The sequence below is a fragment of the Salvelinus sp. IW2-2015 genome, unplaced genomic scaffold (genome assembly GCF_002910315.2).
Source record: "Salvelinus sp. IW2-2015 unplaced genomic scaffold, ASM291031v2 Un_scaffold1814, whole genome shotgun sequence".
NCBI classification, from domain to species: domain Eukaryota; kingdom Metazoa; phylum Chordata; class Actinopteri; order Salmoniformes; family Salmonidae; genus Salvelinus; species Salvelinus sp. IW2-2015.
In genome coordinates, this window is record NW_019943187.1 from 87,306 (window position 1) to 99,638 (window position 12,333).

At 41.9% G+C, this 12,333-nt stretch overlaps 1 long non-coding RNA gene across 2 annotated transcripts in view; it reads right to left on the reverse strand.

Moving 5' to 3' along the window:
• The window catches only part of LOC139024721 (uncharacterized), a 26,560-nt gene extending 14,441 nt beyond the window's left edge, over positions 1 to 12,119 (reverse strand). For both annotated transcript variants that reach the window (XR_011476057.1, XR_011476056.1), the window contains exon 1: positions 11,805 to 12,119. This is a non-coding gene — a long non-coding RNA (uncharacterized lncRNA). The remainder of the gene's footprint in view (positions 1 to 11,804) is intronic.
• Between the last annotated feature and the right edge of the window lie 214 nt (positions 12,120 to 12,333).

Sequence of the window (12,333 nt, forward strand, 5' to 3'; positions counted from 1 at the left end):
GGGTGCTGGAGCGGCGTGCACAGATAGGTGCTGCTTGGTGACCAGCGAGGCAGAGATAAGGGGGAACTTTACTAGCAGGGTCGTTGTAGATGACCTGGAAACAAGTGGTTTTGCGCGAGTGTATGAGCGAGGGCCAGCCAACGAGAGTGTAACAGGTCGGCAGTGGTGGGAGTAATGGGGCTTTTGGTAAATGCCAGAACCGGACAAGAACCTGACACCCTCAGCACACAGGGGGACAAACACCTGCCTGGAGGTGACAACATTCCCTCCCCCATATGCCCCCGTAGACACAACTACGACAACATAACCAACAAAAACAGGTCACAACTCCTGCAGCTGTTGCATGCTGGGTATGTACATAGTCAATGGTAGGCTTCAAGGGGACGCCTATAGTAGGTACACCTATAGCTAATCTCTTGGCAGTAGTACTGTAGACTACTTTATCACTGACCTCAACCCAGAGTCTCTCAGAGCGTTCACAATCAGCCCACTGACACCCTATCAGACCACAGCTAAATCACAGTCTACTTGAACAGAGCAATACTCAATCATGAGGCATTAAAACCAAAGGAACTGAATAATATTAAGAAATGCTATAGATGGAAGGAATGTAGTGTGGAAACCAACCAAAAAACAATTAGGCAACAACATATTCAATCCCTTTTAGACAACTTCCTGGACAAAACATTCCACTGTAATAGTGAAGGTGTAAACTTGGCAATAGAAAACCTAAACAGTATATTTGACCTTATCAAATAAAATAAAAAACAGAAAACCGAAGAAAATTAACTATGACAAATGTTTTGATGAAGAATGCAAAAACCTAAGAAAGAAATGGAGAAACCTATCCAACCAAAAACATAGAGACCCAGAAAACCTGAGTCTACACCTTCACTATGGTGAATGACTAAAACAATACAGAAATACACTACGGAAAAAGAAGGAACAGCACGTCAGAAATCAGCTCAATGTAACTGAAGAATCCATAGACTCTAACCACTTCTGGGAAAATTGGAAACACTAAAAACAAACAACAACACGAAGAATTATCTATCTAAAATGGAGATGTACGGATAAACCACTTCTCCAATCTTTTTGGCTCTATGACAAAGAACAAGCAGCAAAAACATAAACATTATCAAATTAAATCTTAGAATCAACTATTAAAGACTACCAGAACCCACTGGATTCTCCAATTACATTGAATGAACTACAGGACAAAATACAAACCCTCCAACCCAAAAAGGCATGTGGTATTGATGGTATCCTCAATGAAATTATAAAATATACATACCACAAATTCCAAATGGCTATACTTAAACATCATCCAGCTCTGGCATCTTCCCCAATATTTGGAACCAAGGATTGATCACCCCAATCCACAAAAGTGGAGACAAATTTGACCCCAATAACTACTGTGGGATATGCGTCAACAGTAACCTTGGGAAAATCCTCTGCGTTATCATTAACAGCAGACTCGTACATTTCCTCAGTGAAAACAATGTCCTGAGCAAAAGTCAAATTGGCTGTTTACCAAATTATCATACAACAGACCATGTATTCACCCTGCACACCCTAAAAGACAAACAAACAAAACAAAGGCAAAGTCTTCTCATGCTTTGTTGATTTCAAAAAAGCCTTAGACTCAATTTTGCATGAGGGTCTGCTATACAAATTGATGGAAAGTGGTGTTGGGGGAAAAACATACGACATTATAAAATCCATGTAAAAACAACAAGTGTGTGGTTAAAATTGGCAAAAAACAAAAATGTCTTCCTGTGGGGTGAAACAGGGATCCAGCTTAAGCCCCACCCTCTTCAACATATATATCAACGTATTGTCGAGGGCACTAGAACAGTCTGCAGCACCTGGCCTCACCCTACTAGAATCTGAAGTCAAATGTCTACTGTTTGCTGATGATCTGGTGCTTCTGTCACCAACCAAGGAGGGCCTACAGCAGCACCTAGATCTTCTGCACAGATTCTGCCAGACCTGGGCCCTGACAGTAAATCTCAGTAAGACCAAAATAATGGTGTTCCAAAAAAGGTCCAGTCGCCAGGACCACAAATACAAATTCCATCTAAACAACTTTTGCCCTAGAGCACACAAAAAAAACTATACATACCTTGGCCTAAACATCAGCGCCACAGGTAACTTCCACAAAGCTGTGAACGAGCTGAGAGACAAGGCAAGAAGGACCATCTATGCCATCGAAAGAAACATAAAATTAGACATACCAATTAGGATCTGGCAAAAAATACTTGAATCAGTTACAGAACCCATTGCCCTTTCTGGTTGTGAGGTCTGGGGTCCACTGACCAACCAAGAATTCACAACAACAAAAATGGGCCAAACATCAAATTGAGACTCTGCATGCAGAATTCTGCAAAAATATCCTCCGTGTACAACGTAAAACACCAAATAATGCATGCAGAGCAGAATTAGGCCGATACCCGCTAATTATCAAAACACAGAAAAGAGACGCTAAATTCTACAACCACCTAAAAGGAAGCGATTCCCAAACAAAGCCTTCACCTACAGAGAGATGAACCTGGAGAAGAGTCCCCTAAGCAAGCTGCTCCTGGGGCTATGTTCAGAAACACACCTCACAGAGCCCCAGGACAGCAACACAATTAGACCCAACCAAATCAAGAGAAAACAAAAAGATCATTACTTGACACACTGGAAAGAATTAACAAATAACAAAGAAAAATAGAATGCTATTTGGCCCTAAACAGAGTACACAGTGGCAGGATACCTGACCACTGTGATTGACCCAAACTTAAGGAAAGCTTTAACTATGTACAGACTCAGTGAGCATAGCCTTGCTATTGAGAAAGGCTGCCATAGACAGACCTGGCTCTCAAGAGAAGACAGTCAATGTGCACACTGCCCACAAAATGAGGTGAAAACTGCACTTCCTAACCTCCTATGTATGACTATATTAGAGACACATATTTCCCTTAGATTACACAGATCCAAAGATTTTTTTTAAAAACAACGATTTTGATAAACTCCCATATGTACTGGGTGAAATACCACAGTGTGCCATCACAGCAGCAAGATTTGTGACCTGTTGCCACAACAAAAGGGCAACCAGTGAAGAACAAACACCATTGTAAATACAACCCATATTTATGTTATTTATTTTCCCTTTTGTACATCGTTACAACACTGTATCTAGACAATATGACATTTGTAATGTCTTTATTCTTTTGCAACTTCTGTGAGTGTAATGTTTACTGTTTATTTCACTTTTGTATATTATCTACTTCACTTGCTTTGGCAACGTTAACATATGTTTACCATGTCAATAAAACCCCTTGAATTGAGAGACAGAGAGAGGTATGACTCAAGCAGCGGAGTAAACTATACAAATGGAAGGTACACACGCCATAATCACATTTAACAAACCAAACATTCAAATACCGTTATAGAAGATAAAGTAAAAACTCAAACCGGTCCGTGCATCAATACCGGTATATAGTAAAATACAGTATACCACCCAGCCATAATAGTATCACATTCATGCACCATTCATTTAATTAATTTGGGCTAGATCAAAAGTGGTGGCTAGAAATGATCCACACAGAGCCTTCAGAAAGTATTCACACCCCTCGACTGATACAGAGCCTTCATAAAGTATTCACACCCCTTGACTGATACAGATTCTTCAGAAAGTATTCACACCCCTTGACTGATACCAGAGCCTTCATAAAGTATTCACACCCTTGATGATGCAGAGCTTCAGAAAGTATTCACACCCCTTGACTGATACAGAGCCTTCATAAAGTATTCACACCCCTTGACTGATGCAGAGCCTTCAGAAAGTATTCACACCCTTGACTGATCAGAGTCTTCAGAAAGTATTCAACCCCTTGACTGATACAGAGCCTTCAAAAGTATTCACACCTTGACTGATAGAGTCTTCAAGAAAGTATTCACACCCCTTGACTGATACAGAGCCTTCAGAAAGTATTCACACCCTTGACTGATATCAGAGCTTCAAGAAAGTATTCACACCCTTGACTGATACAGTCTTCAGAAAGTATTCAACACCCTTGACTGATACAGAGCTTCAGAAAGTATTCACACCCCTTGACTGATTCAGAGCCTTCAGAAAGTATTCACCACCCCTTGCAACTGCTATCAGAGCCTTCAGAAAGTATTCACACCCTTGACTGATACAGAAGCCTTCAGAAAGTTTCACAGCCCTTGACTGATTAGAGCCTTCAGAAAGTATTCACACCCCTTGACTGAGTAACAGAGTCTTCAGAAAGTATCAACCACCCCTTGACTGATACAGAGTCTTCAGAAAGTATTCACACCCTTGACTGATACAGAGTCCTTCAGAAAGTATTCACATAAAGCCCTTGACTGATACAGAGTCTTCAGAAAGTATTCACACCCCTTGACTGATACAGAGTCTTCAGAAAGTATTCACACCCCTTGACTGATACAGAGCCTTCAGAAAGTATTCACACCCCTTGACTTATTCCACATTTTGTTGTTACAGCCTGAATTCAGAATGGATTAAATGGATAATGTTTCTTACCCGTCTACACACAATAGACACACAATAATGATAAAGTTAAACATGTTTTTTTTAGAAATGTTTGCAAATGTATTGAGAATGAAATACAGAATTCTAATTTACATAAGTATTCACACCTCTGAGTCAATACTTTGTAGAAGCACCTTTGGCAGCGATTACAGCTGTGAGTGTTTCTGGGTGAGTCTCTAAGAGCTTTACACACCTGGATTGTGCAATATTTGCCCATTATTCTTTTCAACATTCTTCAAGTTCTGTCAAATTGGTTGTTGATCATTGCTAGACAACCATTTTCAGGTCTTGCCATAGATTTAAGTCCAAACTGTAACTCGGCCACTCAGGAACATTCACTGTCTTCTTGGTAAGCAATTACAATATAGATTTGCGATTAGCATGCTGACTGGAGGAATGTCCACCAGAGCTGTTGCCAGAGAATTTCTCTACCATAAGCCGCTTTTAGGGATTTGGCAGTATGTCCAACCATCCTCACAACCGCAGACCATGTGTAACCACGCCAGCTAAGGACCTCTACATCCGGCTTCTTCACCTGCGGGATTGTCTGAGGGGCGCGAGGGGGATGAGTATTTCTGTCTGTAATAAAGTCCTTTTGTGGGGAAAAACTCATTTGGATTGGCTGGGCCTGGCTCCCCAGTGGGTGGGACTATGCCCTCCCATGGCTGCACCCCTGCCCAGTCATATGAAATCCATAGATTAGGACCTAATGAATTTATTTAAATTGACTGATTACCTTAGATGAACTCTTAACTCAGTAAAAAAAAATAATGAAATTGTTCTGTTTATTATTGTTACAGTCGTATACCATTCTCGGAGTGGACACGTTGTTTGCAGAGCTCAAAACCTATCCTACACTTGTGAGAAACAAGTTTTGGATTTATTTCATTCCATTTACGAGATGTAAATCTATTTATTGTCATTTGTTTGGAGCACTCATGTCAATATTTGAGTAAAGACACGCACCTGATTACGCATATAGAAGTAGACCTAGGCTAGCTGGCCTGCGCGCAAATGTAGGCCTATAAATGGGGATGTCCGATAGTATTTCTGATTGTCTTAACTTACCACCACTAATGAGCTGTGGAGCTTCTCAAAGTACTATTTCTTTATTCACCGCAAAACAAGTCTTTTTTTCTTTTTATCCATTGAGAGTGACAATAGCTCCTCAATGTATTTGAAAAATATTTCCAGCTCTCGGTTGCCACTCGGCATGAAAGGGAAAAATGTAATGCACCGATCCAGCCATAAAATACCTGATGACTTCTGATCGCTTGCACAAACAGCCTACAGCTGTGTCTGTTCCCAGCACACTGTGACCCAGAATATTTTATACAAGCTTATGTTGGACCCAGTTAATAGTTGATACAATGGTTTCAAGTTTGTTGTAGAGATGCCATGCCTAGCCAGTGATTCACAGGATATTATTATTATTATTATTTTTTTTTAATCAGGATATTTTCTACCTGTACTCTGTAATGTTTTTATTTGTTGGTTTTATGTAGGCTCTTTCTACATTGTTGGCAATGGAAGTTATTTTTTAGATTTGTATAATTTTCTTTAGATTTGGATAGAATTTAGATGAACCATATGGACAATGATTTTAAGATAAAGATTAAATGAAACTGTTCCACGAAAATATGCCTATGAAAATCATAACTGGCATGCAGATCGGGTTGAAATCGTAAGATAACTTGGCAGTCCGAATGGAAAAGGCTGCCCCTGATGCAGCCAATTACCAGCAACTACAGGAGTTTAATGTCTGAATCTGCCACGACCAGCAGCTGGAGAAGGATCTTCTTCTGGTTAGAAGATCTCTGTTTCTCTCGAGTCATGTATGTCTGTTATGGCTGCAGGGGGCGTATTGGAAAAACTGGAAAATATGTGCCAATTTTCAAACGGCCTCTTAATCAATTTTTGCTCTTACAATATGCATATTAATATTAATATTGGATAGAAAACAATCTCTAGTTTCTAAAACCGTTCTAATTTTTTCTCTGAGTGGTACAGAAGTCATTTGGCAGCACTTTCCCTGACCAAGAAGTAGAATGTCAGAAATCTATGCTCGCTTCAACGTTATGCCTATACATGGTCATTATACGTAAGACCCTACGTACACTCCGTACGCCTTGCTCTGGGTGTCAAGAGGGTATGAGAGAAGAAATTTAGTGAATATTGTTCAGAGGTTGAATAAGAGCTATTTCTTTGACGTGACCGACCACTTCCGGAAGTCTGAAGCGCGCGGCTTGGGAGTGATATTGTGTTCTGTTTTGCTGCTGTTTTGGACGGGAACAACTCCGGCTGGGTTTTATTTGATAAATGAGACCATATCATCGTAATGTGTTTTTCAATATAGTTTAATCAGATTATTTGAATTTTTTTCGGGAGTTTTGCCGTGTTTCGGTCTCTGATTTTTTTAACGTTGGACAAATCCGTGCCAGTCGACCAGTGCCAATGCTAAGTGAGAAGGGACAGTTGCCATCCTGACTCCCACAACGACCTCATCTGGACAAAGGACACCCTGATCAACATTCTGATGAAAGATCAGCCAAAGTAAGACCCAATTTATAATGTTATATATAATCTGTCGTGCATGTCAACTGGTCGTGCGCGCCCAAGTGTGTCTGGCTATTGTGGCTATGCTAACATAGCGCTACATTTTGTTTTCGCTGTAAAACATTTAATAAATCGGAAATATTGTCTGGAATCACAAGAATCCTGTCTTTCAATTGCTGCACAGTATGTATTTCTCAGATATGTTTATGATGAGTAATTTGTTATTTGACGTTGGTGTCTGTAAATGTTATGGCTGCTTTCGGTGCAATTTCTGATTGTAGCTGAAATGTAATTTATGATTTATACCATAAATATGCACATTTTTCAAAAAAAACATATAATATACAATTAATATGTTATCACGACTGTCATCTTATGAAGTTGTTTCTTGGTTAGTGGCTATATATACTTATTGGTCGAATTAGTGATAGCTGATGACGGAGAAAAAACTGATGGAGTGTAGAAAAGTGCTTCTTTTGCTGACGTGGTTAGCTAATAGATTTACATATTTTGTCTTCCCTGTAAAACATTTTAAAAATCGGAAATGTTGGCTTGATTCACAAGATGTCTACCTTTCATATGCTGTATTGGACTTGTTAATGTGTGAAAGTTAATATTTAAAAAAAATAGATTTTGAATTTCGCGCCTTGCACTTGAAATGGCAGTTGTCATAGGTGTACCTGTGTGGGGATTGCAGCCCAAACAGGTTAAATATTTAATCAACATGAACGTAAAGCATCAGACAAGCTCAGTACATATAGTTGATTTGATTAAAACACATAGGGTGTGTCTACATGGAAAAATACACAGTTTTAACATTTCAACCAATCGATTGGTCGGAAAAAACGGGCAACTCTCGTTGCTCAATATTTTGTTGTTTTTTTGCGGGGACTGCCCTACGAGACTCTCACGGACATGAGCTGGGGACTGCCCTATGAGACTCTCACGGACATGAGCCGGGGACTGCCCTACGAGACTCTCACGGACATGAGCCGGGGACTGCCCTATGAGACTCTCACGGACATGAGCGCGGGACTGCCCTATGAGACTCTCACGGACATGAGCCGGGGACTGCCCTTGAGACTCTCACGAGCCGGGACGCCTATGAGACTCTCACGGACATGAGCCGGGACTGCCCTATGAGACTCTCACGGACATGAGCCGGGGACTGCCCTATGAGACTCTCACGACATGAGCCGGGGACTGCCCTATGAGACTCTCACGGACATGAGCCGGGACTGCCCTATGAGGCTCTCACGGACATGAGCCGGGGACTGCCCTATGAGACTCTCACGGACATGAGCCGGGGACTGCCCTACGAGACTCTCACGGACATGAGCCGGGACTGCCCTATGAGACTCTCACGGACATGAGCCGGGGACTGCCCTATGAGACTCTCACGGACATGAGCCGGGACTGCCCTATGAGACGCTCCGAACATGACCGGACTGCCCTACGAGACTCTCACGAGCCGGGGACTGCCCTATGGACTCCACGGACATGAGCGGGCTGCCCTATGAGACGCTCACGGACATGAGCCGGGACTGCCCTACGAGACTCTCACGAGCCGGGGACTGCCCTACGAGACTCTCACGAGCCGGGGACTGCCTCATGAGACTCTCACGGACATGAGCCGGGACTGCCCTATGAGACTCTCACGGACATGACCGGGGACTGCCCTATGAGACTCTCACGGACATGAGCCGGGGGGCTGCCCTACAGACTCTCACGGACATGAGCCGGGACTGCCCTACGAGACTCTCACGGACATGAGCCGGGGACTGCCCTACGAGACTCTCACGGACTGAGCGGGACTGCCCTACGAGACTCTCACGGACATGAGCCGGGGACTGCCCTACGAGACTCTCACGGACATGAGCCGGGGACTGCCCTACGAGACTCTCACGGACATGAGCCGGGACTGCCCTACGAGACTTTCACGGACATGAGCCGGGGACTGCCCTATGAGACTCTCACGAGCCGGGGACTGCCCTATGAGACTCACGGACATGAGCCGGGGACTGCCCTATGAGACTTCACGGACATGAGCCGGGGACTGCCCTACGAGACTCTCACGGACATGAGCCGGGGACTGCCCTACGAGACTCTCACGAGCCGGGGACTGCCCTACGAGACTCTCCACGACGCCGCGGGACTGCCCTATGAGACTCTCAACGGACATGAGCCGGGGACTGCCCTATGAGACTCTCACGGACATGAGCCGGGGACTGCCCTATGAGACTCTCCCGGACATGAGTCTCCGTTTTGCTCTACGACCTCCACGGGACTCGTCTACAGTTGGTACCACCGATCTGCCAACTTATATATATATATATATATATATATATGGAAGTAGTTTAGTGCCAAAAAATGTTTGTTAAATATGGGGGGATAATATTCTGATCTTCTTATATCTCTCAAGATATAGGCCTGACACTTTAAAAAACAAACTTCCTTTAGATGGAAAAATAGTCAAAATCTGTATGAATCTGTTTTTCAATGCGTTTCTATGGGCTAATAGCAGTAAGGCCAAATTCAGTGTTTCATCAAGTATTTGTTTTCTAACTAAAAGGGGTCCTAAAATTCAAATAGCTAAATGTTCCTTGGTATGACCATCTTAAAACAATTCCACATGTTAGCTTAGAATGTTTTCATGCACATTTTTTTTTTTACTTGAGAAATACTGCACCAAACATCTTAGGACTAAAATTACGCGACTAAGATATGACAAAAACGTACAAATATATATGATTTCTTGAGGAAGTGTATACTGGCTACGGTGTCTCAAAATTGATAAATGACATTTAGGGGGAAAAAAGCTAACTCGGCTGCCTCATTCATTTAATCAGATGGCTCATTCATCACAAAGCACACTGATATTGCCAACTACTTTAATTACTTTTTCATTGGCAAGATAAGCAAACTTACCGATGATATGCCAGCAACAAACGCTGACACTACACATCCAAGTATATCTGGCCAAATTATGAAAGACTAGAATTGTACTTTTGAATTCTGTAAAGTCAGTGTGGAAGAGGTGAAAAAAGTACTGTCTATTAACAATGACAAGCCACCTGGGTCTGACAATATGGATGGATAATAGCAGACGATATCGACACTCCTATTTGTCACATCTTTCAATTTAAGCCGACTAGAAAGCGTGTGCCCTCAGGCCTGGAGTGCAGTTAGTCATTCCGCCACCCAAGAATAGTAAAGCCCCCTTTACTGGCTCAAACAGACAACCGTTAGCAAACATTTTTTCCGCTGCTCGGGCACAACTATTTGTTATGGAGCCGAAGTCTACGCCCCTTCGTCAGGTGATTGGTCAAGAGGAGAGATTCTTCAAGAAAATCTTTGTTGTCATTCAACGAGAGAACTTGTTCTCATGCAATATTTTTCATTGATAGAAATACTGTCACCAAACATCTTAGTTAGATGTGAAATTGCGCGACTAACATCTTTTCGGCAGAAACGTCCAAATGAATGACATATTTCTTGAGTTACCTTAATTCAGACTATTTTTAATGAAGTGAATACTGGCTACGGCGTCTCAAAATAGACAAACGGTACCATTGACGCTTTTTCCCTCGTATTTCAAGCAAATGGCTTTGTTTCAAACTCACCTCACCTTATGCCCTTGGGGGAATCCCCGCGGCCATATTTGTCGTTGGTCCAACAATTAGCCAAGCAATGTAAGCCCCTCAAGCCCTTGTTTTTGATCGAGTTTGCGAGTTTAAAATTATTTTAACTTCGGGGCCTGAAATGCCCCATAATTCATTTCGCGATGATTATACATCCGCTAAGAAAAGTCCGCCAAAATTTAAAACCTCAATATGGAGAAGTTAACATACAAGTCTAAGTACAAACAAATGTAAATAAATTGGAAATTGTGCTACTAATGCACATTATGGCATTAACACGTCTTGTAAAAGTAATTATGTTTTTGTTTAGCTAAGTTTTTGGAAATTGTAGAAATAAAACATGTTCCTCCTTCAGAAGTTCCAGCTAGGCAGGCTAACGTTAGTTTGCTAATTCATTTGCTAGCTATCATACAGTAGGCGTATATTAATAATGATATATTTAATATAAGTAGACATGCAATCATAATTGACTGTAGCGCATATAAAGTACCCACAATCTACCGGTGGCTGAAAACAAAAATAATCGCGGGATGAACGAGTGACGAATTTCAAGTGTATACTCGTCAGACGTCGTCAGAAGTGTCCACTTAATTTGAGGGCTGAGGGGATAGGGTGCGTTTAAGTGTTTGGAATGCAGCATCAGTCTTTTAAGGGAGTATGCGAGAACATTCGTTCGGGTCAGCTAGGCGCTAGCCGAACTGAAGCATGCAGACTCATTTAGTCCATTATAGGGATAATAGCTAGCCGGCCGTGCTAATTATCACAGGTAATTAGTTAGCTAGCTAAACCCCCAATAACAAAAATAACAAAAACGAGTAATTTACAGACAATAGTAGGTGATGTTTTAAGCTCTTAATAGTACCGTTAACTAGCTAGTTACATCCATGATTTGAAGCTGGGATACAAACAGCAGGGGATGTTAGCCAGTTAACATTAGTTAGCTAACAAACAAATACTCGTTAGTTGCACACTAGTTAACTGTGCGATCGCCCTTTCTAAAGAACATTTGATCATGAACTAGGTTTGAGATTAATTTACCCAACCTGTTTGCGATGTTGCATTTGTTCCTCTGTAGCTAGATAAGATGGGATCCATGCTGAAGCAGTGAGTTGGTTAGTCGGACATTTAAACCATGGCACCACCATCAAAGAAGATGCTTCGACAAATATGGTTCAGTTTGGCTCCGCTACCTGTGCCACAAAAATCGTGACTAGACAACCAACAAACCAACCAACCATCAACAACATTGTAGCTAACTAAGAACTTCCAGCTGGATGGTCTTCTGTGGCGAGTTAGCCTGAGCACCAGTCTGTATGCTATCAGAGAGGAAGAGGCGAAGCGAGAGCTTTTACTCCGACAAAAATATGTCCACGAATATAATGGCCACGAAGTGAGGGGGAAAAAATGTCATTGCTAATTTGTTACGTGAGGCTTATTTGATCGAATTAAAGTTTCATAATGATTAAGTTGTTACGAATGCACTGATAATAGTGGACACATGTGGCCTTCCGGCAACTTTGGAGAAAAACAATTAACGTTATATTGGAGTTGTGTCTGTTGTCATAGAGATAT